Raw genomic sequence first — 20,112 nt, 5'->3', positions numbered from 1 at the left:
TTTGCTCAAATTGTGCCAAATAGCCCCGTTTGGCTTACCATTAATTTTGAGCGTTAGCTGCACCATGAACATTTTTCTTAAAATATGCATCTCATTTGCATCAGTAATGCAACTTCGGGCCTGATGCAACAAGGAACACAGGGCCTGATTCAGACCCACTCGCGAGCGGCTGTACGCTCGCAAGTGGGTCGATGGTCTGCACTGAGCATGCGCACGACGGAGGGAGCTCCGTCGTGCGCATGCGCCAGACACGACGAGCGAAGGACTTTCCTTCGCTCGTTGTGTCCGATCAAAGGGGGCGTGCTGTCAATGTTGATTGACAGCACGCCCCCTTTGGTGGGCGTGCCGGGGGCGTGCCTCCCTGATGGGGGCGTTCCCACGGGAACGCCTCCCGTCAGAAGCCGGCCCACTGACATCACTAGTGATGTCAGTGGGAGTGATTTTGGCTCTGATAGAGCCAAAATCACTCCGGAGCTTGCGGTTGAAAACCTCAACCGCAGGCTCCGGCTCGCAATTTCGATGGTCGCGATGGTCACGACCATAGCGGCCATCAAAATGCACGCTCGTATAGCCTGTGGGTGGTGACCCACAGCTATACGAGCGTCCAGGAGGACGCTCCATGAAAAAGGAGCCCGGCCCTCATGCAGAGCGTGCGCTCTGCTCAGAGCGTACGACTCTGAATGAGGGCCACAGTTGCTAATACACACACAATTGACTGATTATGTCGCACTGCGCATGCGTATTCATTGCAGTGTGCATGCGTATTCATTGCAGTGTGCATGCGTATTCATTGCAGTGTGCATGCGTGAACCAGCTATTGAGATCGGGACTGCGATCACAGAGGCTATGCAGATCCATCGCAGAGTGATTGACAGGAATGGTCGTGTGAACGCAGGTATGCCAGTGCATCTCAACTCCATTTCAGGGGCATGCGTAAATTACCGCAGCTATAGCACTGATAGTGTGCGTGGCTTTTAGCAATTTCTGAGTATGTTTTGAGCTTGTGCAAGTGTGCATACGGGAGCAATGTTACTTGGCGTAAGCGATTGTTTTGCTATATTGCTAAGTATTATGGATGTGATAAAACAGAAAGTCTTATGTGAGGCTGTAATCTCAATGCTATACTGCAATCGCAATGAATTTGCAAATCAGTGCTGATATTAGCAACTGCATTGCATGAGCATTAGCAATATAGTAATCCATGCTGAATCAGGCCCTAAGTACTATGCAAAGGTGCACACGACTTTACACTAACCTAGTGATACACTATGGGCAGTATTCAATTGTTTTATCACACCCGATCTCCTGTCTAACGTGATGGGTGATCACGCGGTGATATTCAATTGATCCCGATTATCGCTCTGATCGCTCCTGAAGAGGTCAGGTTTAGCCGCACAAAATGGCTAAACCCGACCAAAGTGCTGGGCGAGATCGTGAAAAAGTGCAGTTTGGGCGCCAAAACAGGCAGGGGCTGGCTGGCAACTTTCAGCCTGGGGGGCAAACACAAGCAAGTGGCCCTGGCACTGTATGTATATATATATATATATATATTTATATATATATATATATATATATATATAGACACAGTATATATATATGTGAGACTCAAGTAAATACCTTTTTGTATCTAAGTCCTGGAGTGCCACCTCAGTTTGTCCTAGGATCGACAACTGTTTATTATACATATACCTTTATATAATGTACACACACACACATATATATATATATATATATATATATATATATATTTATACATACTGTGGCAGTATCACCAGAGATGGCGCTGGTGAGCAGCAGATTCTGTGTGTGGCTGGAGAGAGCCGCCCACACAGAATACAAAAGCATTCTGGGAGATTGTGTAAGGACTGCAAAGTGAACTTAGGGCCTGATTCCGACCCGATCGCAAGCGCTGAGCGCTCGCAACTGGGTCAATGTTTGGCCACTGGGCATGCGCACAGCAGAGCTGGCTCCATCGTGCGCATGCACGAGACCCGGCTAGCGACGGGTGCTTCTGTCGCTCCGGGTCTCGCACCAAATGGGTCGAGCTGTCGATGGTGAGTGACAGTTCGCCCCGTTTGGTGGGCGGGCCGCGGGGGTGGCCGGCCAAACGGAGGCATTCCCAATGAAACGCTTGCCGTTTGGGGGCGGCCCCACTGACATCATCATCAGTGATGTCAGTGGGAGAGCTTCCGGCTCTGTTATAGCCGAAAGCTCTCTGGGTTTGCGGCAACGAGACCTACCACAAGGGTCTCATCGCAAGCCCGATGGTCGCGATGGTCTTGACCATGGCGACCATCAACCTGGCCGCTCGCTATAGCTGTGGGTGGTCACCCACAGCTATGTGAGCGGCCAAGAGGCAGCTCCAAAAAAAAAAATGCCCTGATTCAGAGCGAGCACTCTTTCAGAGCGTCCGGCTCTGAATCAGGGCCTCAGTCCAGGGAGGACTGAGGCAGACCAGTCAGACAGAGCTCACTGTGCTAGGAAGTCAGTGAGGGCCAGGAGGCTTGAGCCTAGACCTGTGAGGTACAGGGAAGGCTATCAAACTCTGGGACTGAGCTATGGGACCTGCAAGGAAGCAGGCCAGACTGTGAGAGGCAGCAGCCAACAAGCTAAGGAAGCTATACCAGGCCAGGAGGCCAGGGTCCAGTCCTGCACGTGGCAGAAAGGACCACCAATCTCAGAGACTGTGAGAGACTTTCATGCAGAGTAGCTGCTTCTGTAGAGAGGGTTCAAGAAGTGAGCTAGTGCCCTAAGAAAGGGCTAGGCATTTATTATTTTCTGTTTGTTTCCTGATTATGATGGAAAGCACCACGTTCATTTGTTTTACTGGAATGTCATGCATGGAGTCTGATTCTGCACCTAATCACTGCACTACTGACACCAGTCTACCAAGTTAACTACCCCAATTATCAGATATGGTGAAGAATGCGGGCATAAACATTCTACGCACACAGGTTTACGCAACAAGATCTGCATAGAAAGTGGATTACAGCAGCTAATGGAAATATGGGTGTTTACTGCACCTGCATAGTGGACTCGACAGTGCAAGGCTCATCAGGTTGGCGAGTAAAGATAAAATCTGTTTTGAAGTATTTCATGGAAAAGTTGTATGCATGTCTGAAAACTGTGATACAAAGTTTGCTAAAAGTTGTGCACTTTCTTCAGCATTGGAAAGGTTAAAATAAGTTGTATGGTTTATTCTGTTGAAATCAAGCTCATTAAGACAAGTTGTGTCTAATTGTGTGGCTTGGACATTTCTTTTGCAAAGAGCAAGTGCTATGTTGATTGCTGGACATTGTAGTTCCACAGAAGTGAAACCAGGTGCTGTGTTATATTGTGCTGTAAATACAATTGAAAGTCAATTGTTGTTACAAGTGAAAGAAGAACTATGCTACAAAAAAAAAAAAGTGTTTAAAATTTAAAGGGACAGACACCCAATTTATTTTGGGGAGAAAAGACTGTGGTTCTAGGCTCTTCATGGTGCTGACATCTATTCAAGCCGAACCCTTCCTCCCTTCTAAATCACCAGACAACATGGATGACATGGTGAAGGTCTTGAGGATGGCTACAGCAGCTCCGCAAGAAGCCAACAAGCAGCAGTGGGCAAAGCTCAAGGCCCAAAAAGAAAGTGGTCAGTGTATGGTGCAAGGTCCGTCCAATGAGGACTATATCAGCCTGGAAGAATTTGACAATATGCGTAAAGTTTTGAACGAAGGCAATGCGTATTTTGCTGGGAAGGTTGATGACTTAATGGTACAATTAGATGAAGAGAGAAATGTTCATGAACAAACTGTAAAGAAATTACGGAGTGAAATGTCATCTTTGAAAATGGTATTTGAGCAGCAAGAAATAAAAAAACGTGAAGTTCTTAAAGAGACAGACCTCAAATTGGCAGCGATGTCTGAACGTCTTGAGAAAGCTACATTTTGCAATGTGTTACAAAGTATGAGAATGATGTGCTCCTAGCAAAGAATGACATATTAGAGCAGGATGTCGTGGAATATCAGCAAAAGTGTGTGGTACTTCAGCAGGAAGTAGAAGAATTGAAAGAAGGTAAAGACTCTTTAATTGTGTCCACACAAATAAAACTTAAAGACTGTGAATTGGAGAAAAGTTATCTGGCTGAAGAGTTCTGTGAATTAAAAGAGAAGTATCTCCAGATGCCGCAGACTTGCGCTCAGTGGGAAACTGACAGTGAAGGAAAAGAGATGGAGTTGGTCCGTCTAGAAGTCAACTATAAAGAGCAAATACAAACTCTCCAATCCGATTTAGCTGCAGCTAGAGCAGTTTCAGAATGTTTAATGGAAAGAAATGTATTCCTGGAAGAAAGTCTGCACAAAGCCGCAAAGCAAAGTGAATCTTTGGAGAGAGAGCTTAACCTTGCCCATGGCAGGGCTTGGAAGTTGCAAGAACAGAAGAAGAACCTTGAAAAGTGTCTGCCAAGTACACAGGACCAGTTGCAAAGATTCCAAGCGGAGAGGAATACCAAAGAACTGGAGTTGCAATGTGTATTAAAAGTGTCAGCATCTGAAATAGTTGTATCAAAGTTGGGAAATTCCCTAAAAGTCTGTCTTGGAAAAGTGGAAGAGATTCCTTGCAGTGACTTCCAGCTTACATTGATAGCTGAGTGTATGAAGTCCTCCCAAAGGGACACAGATTCAGATGACAAAACCATGTCTGAAGTTGATGATAAAGAACTGACGTACAGTATATAGATGGTGATCGCATGACCTGTCAAGCAAAGGTACAGCATGTACAGAAGTCTGTGGAGATAGTGATGGCTTCAAAGTATGAAACTCTCTTGTTGCCGTGGATTCAGAGTGATGTGAATGTGACTCAATCACACAGTTTTGCAGAGCAAAGCAGAACCTTAAAGAAGGTTAATTCTGAGAGTCTTGTGAAAAATAATACTTTGGTATGTGAAACAATGCCTTCATGCAAGCAAGATGGAACTTGCAATTCTGATGGATTTGTCTATGAGGAAATAGGGCGCTAAGGGAAAATGTGCTTGAAATCCTTAAAGCTTGACATGCTCAAGAATGAATCTCAAGTGCTTCATATAGAAATCAAGAAGTACCACAAAGTGAGGAAAAAAGTTAGGAGGAAAACAAATTCTGGAATCTGGAGGATGAGACCTCCAGAGATCGCAAGAGTTTGTATGACCGTGAATGCGGTGGATTTCCCTCATGAGGAGAGTGAATAGGGACATCGTCATGAGAATGCCTCATCCCATGTCATTGAAGCCAGGGGTGTCAAGCTGGGGAGGGGGAATTGTGGCAGTATCACCAGAGATGGCGCAGGTGAGAAGAAGATTCTGTGTGTAGCAGGAGACAGCCGCCCACACAGAATACAAAAGCATTATGGGAGATTGTGTAAGGGCTGCTGAGTGAACTCAGTCCAAGGAGGACTGAGGCAGACCAGTCAGACAGAGCTCACTGTGCTAGGAAGCTAGTGAGGGCCAGGAGGCCTGAGCCTAGACCTGTGATGTACAGGGAAGGCTATCAAACTCTGGGACTGAGCTATGGTACCTGCAAAGAAGCAGGCCAGACTGTGAGAGGCAGCAGCCAACAAGTTAAGAAAGCTATACCAGGCCAGGAGTCCAGGGTCCAATCCTGCACATGGCAGGAAAGACAACCAATCTCAGAGACTGTGAGAGACTTTCATGCAGAGTAGCTGCTTCTGTAGAGAGGGTTCAAGAAGTGAGCTAGTGTTCTAAGAAAGGGCTAGGCATTTATTATATTGTTTGTTCCCTGATTATGCTGGAAGTAAAGCACCACGTTCATTTGTTTTACTGGAATGCCATGTGGGGACTCTGATTCTGCACCTAATTACTGCACTACTGACACCAGTCTACCATGTTAATCACCCCAAGTATCACAATACACACATATTATATATATATATATATATATATATATATATATATATATACAGTGTGATAGGAACACTGGTAAAGTGGTCAGTGGTAGATACATTTGTCCTAGGTTTTTGACCTATGTGTTCTACAAAAAAAACCCCTGGAGAAAAGTCTGCAGTGAAGCAGATTTGAGTGTCGGCTTTTTGAAAAGCAGGTTTCGGTCTTGGGGGTGTGGATGTTGGGAGAGGGAGGACTCCATCCACAGGCCACTCCAGGTTTTGGCCTTTTTGACATGGTAGCAGGCTTATCAGGGTCTGCACCTGGAACTGGCTGTTATAGGCTGTGTGTGATTGTAAGCTAGTGTCTCATACCTCGGAGAGCAAGCAGACTGGCTGGCTCAGAGACACTTGGTGAAAACTACATGTAAGACTTGTGCATAAGCTTCTGTTGATAGTGGAGCCCCACTATTTCTTTAGAGAGGGAACCTCTTGTCTAGTTAGCGACCAGATGGGCTAGCGTTTACTTTTATGTCTTGTTTTCCTTTTACGTTGCACAATAAAGGCTGGTGCCGACCAGCTAGTACGAGACCCCAGACTGGTGTATTAGCTGCTGTGTGTGTGAAGAGAGAGTCCATCTACCCCAGGAGAGGGCCCCCTAATCCGGTCGTATTACAATATATATATATATACACACACAAACACACATATATATACACACACACACATATATATTCCATAGACAAAAAACCTTACGGTTTCAAACATTGGTGCGTATGAGGGAACACAGACTATCACAGTTGGGAGACCACAAAGCAGTAGGGATTGGGGAATATATAGCAGTATGGAGGCATATAGGGGAAGATAGTGTACATGCATAGACAGAGTATGATATTTTTAAATATAAGGGAGCTGAACATGTATTCCAAATGAGATAAATGCAGCGGGTGTGCAGGAGGAGAACATGCCTTGCGCATCTGTTCTCTTGTGTAGGGAGAGCCTGGGGGCTGGCCAGCTTCTCGGAGAGTGCTGGGCACGCCCCCAAAGTGACGAAAACGGGGGAAGCCACAAGGATCTGCCCCTTTTACAGCAAGCCATGTCCACTTTTCAGGCGCGCCACCTGTACCTCCTCAACATCTTTAAATGTTGGGAGGTATGGGTTTGGGAGGTGCAGAGTGCGAGATGGCTGTAGGCGTGTGGGGTAGCGGCAGCAGCAGTGGTGCAGAGCAGTGGCAGCGGTGCAGTGCAAAAGGGGCATCAGTGGGTGACAGAGGGCATACTGGTAGTGAGTATACACCTGAGAAAATCAAATCAATAAGTCACAGATGGACGAATGCAGCAGTGAGATCTACACACTTATGTTAAAAATTGAATGTGTAAAAAAAAAAAAAAGAAACAAAGCATAGCCACCCCCCACAGAAAACAACCAGCCCCAGGCTTTGGAACCCCAGTACTGGTTGTGCTAAATACACAAGACAAATGACATAGGGGTCCCCTGTGTTAAGCACAACCAGCACCAGGCTTTTGAGAACCTGTCCTGGTTGCCAAAATACAGTGGACAAATGACGTTGGGGTCCCCTGTATTTGGTGCAACCAGCACAGGGCTCTGAGCCGGTCCTGGTTCTGGAAATACAGGGGGGGAAAAAATGCATAGGGATCCCCCTGTATTTCCAAAAACCAGCACTGGACTCCATCTAGTAGGGGGGTGATGCCACAGCCAGGGGAGCCCTTTCACCGGGCCCCCCCAGCCGCAGCATCACCCGTGACCGCTAGTCAGCCCAGACAGGGGATCCCTGGGGAGTTGGGGATGCCCCCAATAAAGGGATCCCCCTCCTCATGGCACCCCAGGCCCAGACTGATAGCCCGGGGCTATCCCCAGCACCCCTGGGCAGTGGGTGCCAGGTTGATTATATATAGTGTTGTGCATAAGAACATATAAATATTGTCTTTTGCAATAGTACTACAGGTCCCAGCAGGTATCCCCCGCACGCTGGTACTTGGAGAACCACAAGTGCCAGCAGGTGGGGTATTAAGGGCCTGCTGGCACCTATAGCACCCCTACAAAAGAAATATTCAAATAAATCACACAGACACAGTCTTATAAATCTTTTATTTACTGGGACCTTCACCTGGAGCGCGATGACCAGTAAGCTCTTTTGCACGGCCACCGCACATCCAGGGCTTCCCGTTGTCTTCTTTCTTCAGCTGGTCTCTCCAGCTCCCCGGTAAAGTGTGGTGCATTTGAAAATATAAATATTGGCTTTTGCTGTGGAACTACAGTTCCCAGCAAGCCTCCCCTGCATTCCGGTACTTGGAGAAACACAAGTATCAGCATGTGGGGCATTACGGGCTTGCTAGTACCTTTAGTTCCACCGACTGGTTGTTTTCTGGGGGTGGGGCCATGCCATATTTTTTTTTTTAAACACAGGCAGCCAGTCATGGGGCTGCTTAAATGCAGGGAAAAATGACATAGGGTTTCCCAATATATAAGCACAACCAGCACCGGGCTAGTCAGAACCAGCCCTGGTTGCCAAAATACGGGGGACAAATGACGTAGGGGTACCCCGTAAGTTGTGCAACCAGAACTTGGCTCTGATCCGGTCCTGGTTCTGGAAATACAAGGGGAAAAAATGAGTAGGGTCCCCTGTATTCTCCAGGACCAACACCGGACTATTTTTAACGGGGGGCTGATGCCATAGCCAGGGGAGCCCTTTCACTGGGTTCCCCAACCACAGCATCAACCCTGACCGCTAGTCAGTCCAGGCCGGGGATCCCTGAGGAGCTGGGGACCCCCTCCAGGCTGATAGCCCGGGGCTATCCCCAGCACCCCTGGCGGCTGGTGCTGGGTTGATTGTGTTGTGTGGTGCATTTTAAAGAATATTTTCTTTTGCAGGTGAACTATAGGTCCCAGCACATCTCCCTGCATGCTGGTACTTGGACAACCACAAGTACCAGCATGCTGGGCATTAGGGCCCACTGCCACCTGTAGTCCACCTGTAAAAAAAAATATTAGAATAACACAACACACTTTAATATTGTAATATTTTATTTTACAGGTCTTCATCTGGGGGACGGCGGCCTTTAAGCTCTTTTGCATGGACTTAGGCATCTTCGTGTAGCGGGCGCCAACCCGCCAGGGCTTCAGCGTTTTTGCCTGTTGGGCCCAAACCTGCCAGGGCTTCGACATCTTCACCTAGTGGGTGGCAGCCTGTGATAGCTCTTTTTCGTGGCCACCGCCCACTAGGACTTCCGGTGTCTTCGCCCGGTGGGCGCCAACCCACCAATGCTTTAGTGTTTTTGCATAGCAGACGCCAACCCGCCAGGGCTTCGGCTCTTCACCTAGTGGGCGGCAGCCTGTGTCAGCTCTTTTGCATGGCCACCACCCACTAGGACTTCCGGTGTCTTCGTCCGGCGGGCGCTAACCCGCCAGGGATGCGGCTTCTTTGCCTGGCGGGCACCAACCCGCCAGGGCTTTGGCTTCTTCGCCTAGTGGGTGCTCACCTGCCAGGGCTTCTTGCGTCTTCACCTGGGGGGGTGGCTGCCACATCCCAAATGGCTTTTATGGTCCTCTGCAGGTGCCGTCGCCTCCAATGACGTCACGAGTCGTGATTGGCTCGTGGTGGCCATCTTTGAAAATCAAAGATGTCCGCCACGAGCCAATCACGGCTCGCGACGTCACCAGCGAAGCAGCTGCAACACTGGCGCCTGTTCGGGTGTCGGCGATGGGCATGGATCCGAGAGGATCTAGGCCCCACCAGCCATTCTGCCAAGTACGGCAATGGAGCCCATTTTAAAATTGAAAGATGACCGCCATGAGCCGTGATTGGCTAGCGGCGGCCATCTTTGAATTTCAAAAATAGCGCTGAGGCAAAATTTTTGAAATGGGCACCGCTGCCGTATTCGGCATAATGGCTGGAGGGTTCTGAATCCTCTCGGGTCCATGCCCGCCGCCAATGCTCTCACCGCCACCGGACCCTCCACTGCCACCACCGTCGGACCCTCCGCCACCGGACCCTCCGCCGCCAACACCCGTGCCCCCGCTTACACCCGCGTCCCCCCCGACAACCGTGACCCGCCACCCACCGCCGCGCTGAGGTCCCCACCGCCGCATCCATGTCCTCGCCACTGCTTTGCCCGCTACCACCCACAAACGAGGCCATCTTGCTGCACCCAAGTGAAGCCACTATGACTACACCTGCTGGAAGCTCCTACTGTGGCTGCGCAACAAGTTGAAAAGTCCTATCTTTATAATGGCGCATTCTTGAGGTAATAGTTTAAAAACTGTGACTTTCTCATTTACTTGAACCCCAAAAGCACGTACCCTGGCACAATAGCTACCTAATAAAACAAACCCCAAGTCTAAATTTGCCCCCTACCCTGAGTTTTGTCTTCCCAAAAATCCCCCATAGACTACTGCAGAAACGGGTTCCTAAATGACAATGTCAGAAAAAAGTGACAGTTGGAGCCTTAGATTACTCCCATGTCCTCATTTTTTTACGTTTTTGCCCTGAAATTTGGCATGCAGCACCCAGTGACAGTTCTACCCGGCCATGCCAAATTTCAGATCCGTACCTCCTACAGCTTTTGAGATGTAGCCCCTTGAACACCCTGTTTTTTTAGATGCAGCCTTAATATAAGGGCACGACTATGCCCTTATAATATATACATATATGTATATATATATATATATATATATATATGTATGTATATATATATATATATATGTATATATATATGTATGTATATGTATATATATATATGTATATATATATATATATGTATATATATATGTATATATATATATGTATGTATATGTATGTATATGTATGTATATATATATATATATATATATATATGTATATATATATATATATATATGTGTATATGTATATATATATATATGTGTATATGTATATATATGTATATATATATATATATATATATGTGTATATGTATATATATATATGTGTATATATATATATATATATATATATGTATATATATATATATATATATATATATACACATTTATACACATATATATATATATATATATATATATATACATACATACATACATATATATCTAACACCATGGTGAAGGTGACGCACTGTGGTGAGAGCTGCAGCTTACCTTACCAAGGCCCTGTTCACACATACATGGGGAGGCCATCATTAGTCTCAACCCACCCACGTAGATTCCAGCGCTGCTTCTGCTCCCAGCCCAAGAGAAAGACATCATCATCTTGCGAGACCACAGTAGCTCCTCTGCAGCGGCGCCGGTGGCTGCGTGGAGGATAAGGAAGGATCATAATACAGTCCAGTCATCGGTACTCGTCTGATGACTGGACCGGAAAAGCCCTCTCCCCCCCTCCTGCATGGCAGCCTGACAACAGTGCAGCAGCGGCCCTTGTGCTGCACAATTGTAGCAGCCCGGGGGCAGAAGGCACCCTGCCCCCCGGCCCAGTCCACCACTACAAACAGGTCACTTTTTGTGCATTTCAGTTCGCCACCCCTTGGGTCATGCAGGTCATGCTGCCACACCATTTCCCCGGCGATTTCCCTACTGCTCATGTGCAAAATGCTGAGAAAATGGTCGCGCCCATTTTCCAGGCAATTTGTGCAATGCTGCTACAGCCGACGCGGGACTTTAGGGAGGTAAGTGATGAAAATATGGATGCATGGTGAACTGTGTGGGACCCCCTGGACTCAGGGACCCGTGTGCACCGCACACCCTGCACCCATTATAGATACGCCCCTGATTACCATACCAGTCACTGACATTCTCACACTTGCAGGAAGAACACCTGTATTGCAGCTCGGAGTGATTGAATGCACCCATATGGAAAGTTAGTGACTGACACAGACAAAAAGGCAGAATCCTAACATCTGACTGAGAGTGTGGAGTTGTCTCCAAGTTAAGCCTTCTGTATTTGGCATAGATATTCAAGTATGATACCTTCATCCTGGGATGGGTGAGGGAACGCACTCTTATAGCCGCCTCACCAGAGCTGTAACTAGACTTTTTGGTGCCCTGTGCCAGAAAGAGCATGCTGGCGACCCCCTCATTTTTCAAAGGGACATAATGCATTAAAAAAAGAGCCATGGCTTCATTGGGAAGAGCCAGGGATGAGATAGGAGAGGCCTGGATGCTGGGGATGAAATAAGAGGAAGCTACAAGCAAGAATGATAATAAACAGAAATTTGACAGGCCCAAACAGTGCCCCCTGACATGTGGTGCCCTGTGCGATAGCACCGGCCGCACTACCCTAGCTACGGCCCTGCGCCTCACTATGAATCAGGTAGGCCTGCATCATTTCGCCCACTTAAATGCAGATAAGAAGATGCAATTGCCTGGCCTCTTGGGCATAGTAGCAGTAATGTCATTGTGTATACATAAACTGTCACCTATCAGGGTGTCTGGGAAACGACATTCATTGTGTCATGGAGGGGTTATGCCATTCCCTTCCCTTTCCTCAAATATTGGAAAGAAGGTTGGAGTCACTTTCACAGTCCCCTGATTTGAGATTGTTGGCTCCCTTTATCCTCGCTGCTGAGCTCTCCCTTTTCATGCTGATTCATGAGCCATCCTCAGGGGTTACATATTCTATGGCAGTTATACATACTGTAGCTGCTCCTCTAAAATAAAAAGATTTCCTTGTATGATAATGCCCAGCTCTAACTTACTATTTATTACAGTTAAAGATTAATTGAGTGGTGCACTCTGGTGCACAATATATATATTTTTCTTCTATTTCCGGGATCATTTTTGCTGTATACTTCCATCATTGAGAATAAGATAAGCTACAGTACTTCGAAATGTGTCATAAAGGGAGTTAATGTTTTTTTTTTAAATAAATATATACAGTATGTGAACTGGGATTGTCCCAGTAATGAAAAACAATCAATTACAACATTTTTGCACGATCTATCTTTAACCTCATCCCTGTCATGGACAAGAGAATAGTACATTGGAACTGGGCGGGCCTATTTAATATGTATTATCTTAAACCAAATCTAATCTTAAAAAAATCCCATTGATAACCTCAACGAATACAACTCTACTGTGTTACATTTCAGGATGGAACCATTGAAGGTCGATTTCCCAACCTTTCCACAATAAATCAACACCACTAGAAATCAGAGGGAAGAAGTTATATTTGAGAGAGGGGAGTTTATATATTTACATCAATGTAAAAATAAAGCTAATTTATAAGAGATGTTTAAAAATTTTAGATAAGCTCCTATTCATTTCAATATGACTATTCACTTCAATGTGCCTACTAATTTAATAAAAATTTCAACACAATGGTTAGCATTGCTGCCTCACAACATTGGGGACATAGATTTGACACCAAGAAGTGTGTGGAGTTTGTATGTGCCTATGTGTGCGAAGTTTGTTTGTTCTCTCCGTGTTTGTATGTGTATTTTCCATTTGTTCCAGTTTAATACCACAGTAAAAAGAATAATATGTTAAAGTAATTGGTCACGGACAAATGAGATCCTAATATGTGTGTAGAGATTTTGTACTAAAAGTTACAATGACACATTGCTTACTATATAAATAAGCTATTACAATGAATAAATGTAAAAAAACTCCAACTAAAATGAGTAGGATAAACTCTATATATGGAGTGCTAGATTACACACAGACTAGTTGTATGGTAATCAGACATTTCGGGGCCTATGTATCACACCTTATTTTACATAAAATTATGGAGAAACTGCAGTTTTTGCATCATTATAAGTATTGTTCCTATGTACTAAAAGCACTTGGCAGGAGATTTCACAGAAATTTCTGGCCAAGTGCTAATTAGTGCTGCAGATCGCAGTCCCCATTATTATCAGTGAGGACTACGTACTACGTATTGACTCCTATGTACTAAACTCCAAAATGCAAAGCTTTTCGCAGTTTAGCACCGGTAGTTTACACCATCTTCAGATGGCATAAACTACTGAAAGCCTATGAGGGCTCCAGTGGCAGGAGAGACATCTTTTAATCTCTCCCCCACATCCCCCATCCAGTTCTGGAAGCTGACGCAGTGCGCAAGCGCAGTGTCAGCTTCCCCCGGGGACGTCTTTGACTTCTGTGAAAGACTTCTCTGAAATGCTGGGGATATAACTCACGGGGACATCGGTCACCGCAACCACTGTCCCTGCGAGTTCCCTGTAGTACATGGCAGGGATATTTTCATTAAAAATGAAAATATCCCCGGCGAGTTGGACCATCATTAACCGCGGCAGTACCGCAATTGTAAATACATAAACCCCTTTGATAATCTTCTGGAGCTGTCAGCTAAATTCCAAATAAAATGGCATTTCTTTCCCTATCCGTAGTGATCCCCAATAATGTTGTCTTGTATTACATCAATTGAAATCATAGAGTCTCTAGCTCAGGGATGGGGAACCTCCTACCCGGGGGCTGTATGAGGCCCTCGGAATCATTTGGTCTAGCCTTCAGAGATTTTTTCTGCTAGCCTCATCTGGCTAGCAGGGTATTTACAATGGCACACTGCAGCCAGAATCTATGTAGCAGTGCCACCTGGAGCGTCCTTAGGATGCTTGCACGATCTCTCTTTAGCCTCAATCCTGTCATGGACAAGAGTATAATACATTGGAACTGGGTGGGCCTATTTAATATGTATTATCTTAAACCAAAACTAATATTAAGAAAATCCCAGTGATAACCTCAATGAATACAACTCTACTGTGTTACATTTCAGGATGGAACCATTGAAGGTCGATTTCCCAACCTTTCCACAATAAATCAACACCACTAGAAATCAGACGAAGAATTTATATTTGAGAGAGGGGAGTTTATCTATTTTCATCAATGTAAAAATAAAGCTAATTTATAAGAGATGCTTAAAAATTTTAGATAAGCTTCTATTCACTTCAATGTGCCTACTAACTTAATGAAATTTTCCACACAATGGTTAGCATTGCTGCCTCACAACATTGGGGCCATAGGTTTGACACCAAGAACTGTGTGGAGTTTGTATGTTCCTATGTGTGCGAAGTTTGTTCGTTCTCTCCGTGTTTGTATGTGTATTTTCCATTTGTTCCAATTTAATACCACAGTAAAAACAATAATATGTTAAAGTAATTGGTCACTGACAAATGGGATCCTAATATGTGTGTAGAGATTTTACACTAAAAGTTACAATGACACATTGTTTGAGTAAATATCTGTAGATTCCTGCTTACTATATAAATAAGCTATTACAATGAATAAGAGTAAAAAAACCTCCAACTTAATGAGTAGGATAAACTCTATCTTTGGAGTGCTAGATTTTACACAGACTACCTGTATGGTAAACGGACATTTAGGGGTCTATGTATCACACCATTTTTATATAAAATTATGGAGAAACTGCAGTTTCTGCATCATTATATGTATTGTTCCTATGTACTAAAAGCACTTGGCAGGAGATTTCAGAGAAATCTCTGGCAAAGTGCTAATTAGCGCCAGAGCCGTAACTAGACTTTTTGGTGCCCTGTGCCAGAAACAGCATTGGCGCCCCCCTAACTTTTCAAAGGGACATAATGCACCCAAAAAAGGGGAATGGCTACATGGGGAAGGGCCAGGGGAGAGATAGGGGAGGCCAGGAGATGCTGGGGATGAAATAAGAGGAAGCAACAAGTGAGAATGATAATAAATAGAAATTTTACATGCCTAGACAGCACCCCCTGCCCTGTGGTGCCCTGTGCGATGGCACCGGCCGCACTACCCTAGCTACGGCCCTGATTAGTGCTGCAGATCGCAGTCCCCATTATTATCAATGAGGACTACGATCTGACCCCTATGTACTAAACTCCAAAAAGCAAAGCTTTTCCGAGTTTAGCACCGGTAGTTTACACCATCTTCAGATGGCATAAACTACTGTAAGTGTACTGCCCCGCACTAAGTGTCCGACAAATTTGGAGCAGCCAGCATAACCAATACTCTATCTTCCAATAATCCAGTCAGATGTGATCTGAAGAACTGAGTTTATTATTCGATAGAGGAACTTGCGTGGATGTACACAGATTGATGCGTATAAACAAGTGTGTACGTGTGTGCGCATGTGTGATGGTAAAACTGTAAACAATCAATAAAGAGCAATTACTGTATGTACATGGGAATGCAAGGCAAACATATACATAACATATGCAAGGCAAACAACATGAAACATACAGTATGCAAAGTATAGACTGTAGTGTCACATAGTACAGCTAACATGCATAACTATCTAAGCAGATCTATGATGGCACAGTTGAAGCTTAGAAACTCACCATCGGATGCTGTACTAGGTTGAGCATATGTAATGATGACTGTCTGGGACCATGTGTGAAAAGGAAATGGCTGGTTACAGCTCCTTTAGCCCATAATGCATTGCTAGACTGCTATGGAATATTAAGAAGGACAAAATAGATCAGATTTAAACTACTACTGTCTTGACCACTAGGTGGGGCTGCTAATGTGAATTAGTGTAACATAACAAACCCTATACTGAAGGCATGACAGTAAGCATATGGGGGCTCCAGTGGCAGGAGAGAGTTCTTTCAATCTCTCCCCCGCATCCCTCATCCAGACCTGGAAGCTCACGCAGTGCGCAAGCGCAGTGTCAGCTTCCCCCGGGGAAGTCTTTGACTTCTGTGAAAGACTTCTCTGAAATGCCGGGGATATAACTCACGGGGACATCGGTTACCACAACCACTGTCCCTGCAAGTTCCCTGTAGGGCATAGCAGGGATATTTTCATTAAAAATGAAAATATCCCCAGCGAGTTGGACCATTAATAATCGCACCAGTACCGTGATTATAAATAAATAGACACCTTCGATAGTCTTCTGGAGCTGTCAGGTGAATTCCAAATGAAACTGCATTTCTTTGCCTGTCCGTAGTGATCCTCATTAATGTTGTCTTGTATTACATCAATTGAAATCAGAGTCTGTAGCTCAGGGATGGGGAACCTCCATGATGGGGGCCGTATAATGCCATTGGAATCTTTTGGTCTGGCCCTCAGAGATTTTTTCTGCTAGCCTCATCTGGCTAGCAGGGTATCTAGAATGACACCCTGCAGCCAGAATCTATGTAGCAGTGCCACCTGGAGCATCCTTAGGATGCTTCAAACTGTCACACTGCTGCCCTTACAGCTCCCTGGAGCATCCTCAGGATGCTCTGGGCATTGCTGTGTCACCGGTGACTGTGGCCCCACCCCTGCGTGAAGTCACGCAGAGGGGGATTGGCCTGAACCAGGCCTGCAAATAATGTTATATATATAAAAATGGCCCTCGGCAGAAAAAAGGTTCCCCACCCCTGTTCTAGCTAACTGGTTAATTTATTTTCGAAGTTTATGTGATTGTGCTGAACAGTGAAATATATATATATATATAGGATTCATGCACAGAAAGATGAGAAATATGGACACAATTGACCATATCTGCATAATAGGGAATCAGCTACATGGTAATACAACTGTTCTATGTCAAGAGGCGGGCTGGGCTGGGGGGCAGGGTGCCATGTGCACCCCGGGCCGCAGCGCCATGCGGGCCGCTGGCAGTCTGTGTCTCTGTGACATAGCTGCACCGCACGTGTAGCGCTGACCAGACGGAGTTCGGTCAGCACTACACAGTGACTGACAAACACACAGCCGCCGGCACCGGCAGCTGTGTGTTTGTTGTGATTAGCAGACAATGAGAGTCTGTCAGACTCTCATTGACTGCTGCTGCGTCCACTGCCGGAGCCGCTTCATCTTCCGGCTCCTGCAGTGGGTAATGGGAGAGACGTCATGACGTCATGACATCTCTCCTATAATGCAGTGCGGGCCGGTGGTGCGGATGGTGGCGGTGGCGGGAGCGGGGATTCAGGTAAGTGTTTTTTTTATTACGTGTGTCTACTGGGGGGGGCACTACAAGGGGGAGACCGCTACTGGGGGCACTACAAGGGGGAGACCACTACAGGGGACTACTACTGGGGTCACTTCAAGGGGGGGCTACAACTGGGGGCACTACTACTGGGAGCACTATAAGGGGGGGACTACTATTGGGGGCACTACAGGGGGGGACTACAACTGGGGTAACTACTACTGGGGGCACTACAAGGGGGAGACCACTACAGGGGACTACTACTAGGGGCACTACAAGGGGAGACTACTACTGGGGCACTACAAGGGGAGACTACTAGGGGAACTACAAGGGGGAGACCACCACTGGGGGCACTACAAGGGGGAGACCACTACTGGGGGCACTGCAAGGGGGAGATTACTACTGGGGACTACTACTGGGGGCACTTCAAGAGAACATGTTTAAGCACAGAGAAACCAGACTAGAATTGCTACAAAATTTATTTGAAAAAGACGATGATTGTAATTGTTTAAGGGATGATGATTTAGAAAGTGGTATGAGTAAAACAGAAATATTGTTATTAAAAGAAGGGAGAATCTGGTGGGAGATTGTTGCCCTGGAACGATATTTAAAAGAAAAAATCATTCCCAGAGGTTAAAGATTAAACAAAATTCCATCATTTAATATAGAATCTGAGACCTTTAAAAAAGAATGGTTTAGGATTCTAGATAACTGTTCACTAGCACTAATTGAACACATCATTAAAGAAAAAAATAAAAGTTTAAAAGAACTTGATCAGGAGATACAAATAATGAAAACTCTAATAGATCCCTTTTCTAAATCTGGGGATTTTAGAGACTATGATGACAGAAATGTATTGAATATAGAAAGAAATGAGAAGGATCTAATGATGACAAAACAAAAGAAATATCTTCGAGATAAAAAAAGACTATAAGGAAGGTACAGAATATGAATTTAAAAAGAAAATAAGAGAAGATGAAGGTAATGAAAATTTCCCCAACAGAATACAATCAAAAATCAATGATAGAGATATAACAAATAATACCCATAGGAATAAAAGGACCCCATCACAACAGTGAAAGATAGATATGAGGAAAATGTTTATGCCTATAGAAACAAAACGATCTTTAGAGAAAATGACCATAGGAGAGATGATCATACACACCAAAAATATTATTATAAAAATAATATTGTATATACTCCGAAAATCAGAGGAAGAAGACTGTTCGAGTCACCAGAATATAATGATAGGTATTCTAGCAGAAGTCAGAGAGTGGAAAGAAGAGATGAAGAAAACAATGGAGGCGTCAGAAGAGAAAGCACTAAATACCAGAATAGGAAATGGGAGGAAAAGGATAGGAAAAAACAAAGACAGAAAATTTTTGTTGGAAGTAGGACGGTCCCAACGATATCAAACTTAAAAAAGAAAAAAATAACTAAAAGAGGTTGCCGAGCAGGGAAACATCAAAAAATGTCTAAAAAGCAAAGCAACAAAATATCCACTAAAAATAAAGAAAAAATAATAGAAGAAAATAAAGAGGATCAATTAAATACAGAAATAGATATGGGAAAAACCAAGATCTATAATCTCAGCAAATATGTACTCACAGAGGATGAACAGTCTTTATTGGAAAAGGGGTTGAAATTTATCCCGTCGAATAGAGTTGATGATTTTGAGGTATTTGTGGTTATTCAGCACTTTATTAGGAAGTTAGCACTAAAAAGATTTTTCGCAGAGAACAAGAAGGGATCAATAGATACTTCAGAGAATGAAATTAGGATCTTTAAAAAAGAGATCCACTTTCTTCCCTAAACACAAAAAAAGGTTGTCTGGTAGACACCTTTGAACATTTAGTTAAAGCAGATCTAGAAATCACAAAATTTAAGGTCCCTAAAAAAACAAATCTAACTACAGGTCAAAGGAAAGCGATAAAAAGCTTGAGAGGATATGATCAAATAGTAATAAAGCCCGCCGATAAAGGCGGCGGGGTGGTCTTTTTAACTAGAGATGATTATAATGGAGAAATTTTATGACAACTATCGGATAAAGACACATATAACAAATTAAAGGGGGATCCCTCTACAAACATACAGAAAAAAATTGAGATCCTCATTAATCTCTACACTACTCAAAATGTGCTGACAAAGGAGGAAGGAGAATATATAAGGGTGGAGAACCCTGCTATTCCAGTATTATATATACTCCCCAAAGTACACAAGTGTACCACAAAGCCTCCAGGAAGCCCCATAGTAGCAGGCGTCAACTCTATCACATCAAATTTATCCTGTTTTTTGGACCATAAAATTCAACCAATGGTTATACAATAAAATCCCATATGAAAGATACAATGTCAGTTATTAATAAACTAAAAGAATATAATTGGGAAATGGGCCATTATTTAATCACAGC

Source organism: Taudactylus pleione, unplaced genomic scaffold, assembly GCF_031769625.1.
Source record: "Taudactylus pleione unplaced genomic scaffold, aTauple2 ptg002603l, whole genome shotgun sequence".
Lineage (NCBI taxonomy): Eukaryota > Metazoa > Chordata > Amphibia > Anura > Myobatrachidae > Taudactylus > Taudactylus pleione.
Note: the sequence above shows the minus strand (reverse complement) of the source record.